This window comes from Ipomoea triloba, chromosome 7 (assembly GCF_003576645.1).
Source record: "Ipomoea triloba cultivar NCNSP0323 chromosome 7, ASM357664v1".
Classification (NCBI taxonomy): Eukaryota; Viridiplantae; Streptophyta; class Magnoliopsida; order Solanales; family Convolvulaceae; genus Ipomoea; species Ipomoea triloba.
In genome coordinates, this window is record NC_044922.1 from 17,022,068 (window position 1) to 17,023,109 (window position 1,042).

At 38.4% G+C, this 1,042-nt stretch overlaps 1 long non-coding RNA gene across 1 annotated transcript; it reads right to left on the minus strand.

The window, feature by feature from the left end:
• On the minus strand, positions 1-1,042 carry LOC116023981. The gene is made up of 2 exons (XR_004099465.1): positions 580-1,042; positions 1-486 (listed from the first exon to the last, which is right to left on the minus strand). It is a non-coding gene; the product is annotated as an uncharacterized LOC116023981 (long non-coding RNA).

A 1,042-nucleotide genomic window follows, 5' to 3' on the forward strand; every position in this document is an offset into this window, starting at 1 on the left:
TTTATCAAACAACTTTCTACCATCAGCTAATATTATCAACAAATCATACATTCTAACCCAAACGGCCAATTCAATCAGCTGGGCCAAATTTTCTTCTTTCCGGCCATGTGGAGCCTTCACATGTGCGCAAACAAGAAGATCGAAGAAAACAAAATGGCCTGGGAGGAATAAAGTGAAAGAAATAAAAATGGTGGTGTTTGAGTGTGTATCACACTCGATCTCACAAGAAAGAAAGAAAGAAAGTGGAGAATCTTGACATTATTGGTTTTTACTCTCACGTGAACTAACACTCATTCTTTGTCCTTACAATTATTTTCTTTTCTCTTTTCTGGATGGTTTTGGAATTTTAGAAAGAAAAGCTATGCTGAACAACACTTGTGCATAATCAGCCAAAGTTTGAGCAGAATTGAAATAGCCACGAATGGTCTCGTTTCTCAGAGCTTCTTCCATGTTTTCGAATGGTATTGATTCCCCGTAATACCTATGCTGCATGATTACCAGATATAATATGGATTTACATTTTAACTGTAAGCTCAAACTTTTAATTGAAACTCGACACATTCATTCTTCAATTATTACCTCTATGTAGACAAGAAGAGCCTTAAAACGAGGGGCATTATTGGTGAGAAATCCGACGCTATGAGGATCAAAGTTGTTGGGAGATTCAGCGCAGGCGAGAATAGGGAAGTTGGATTAGGTGCGGCCCCGTACTTGGAGCTTACTATGTATCTCTGTTTGAAGGTGGCGTAGCTTTGATGCCCGTAATTGAAGTGATCCAACTACCGTTTTAGTAAAAGGTTGTGAAGTGGTAAGGAAGAGGATTAGTCTTAGGAGAATGTTTGAAAGAGGGAGCAGCCATTGAATTGCAGATGTATATATATAGATATATGCATGATTGGCAAAAATCCTTGTGCTAAATTGCATGTAATGCCAATTTTCTTCCATGTGGAGCCTTCACATGTGCGCAGCAAACAAGAAGAAGAAAACAAAATGGCCTGGGAGGAATAAAGTGAAAGAAATAAAAATGGTGGTGTTTGAGTGT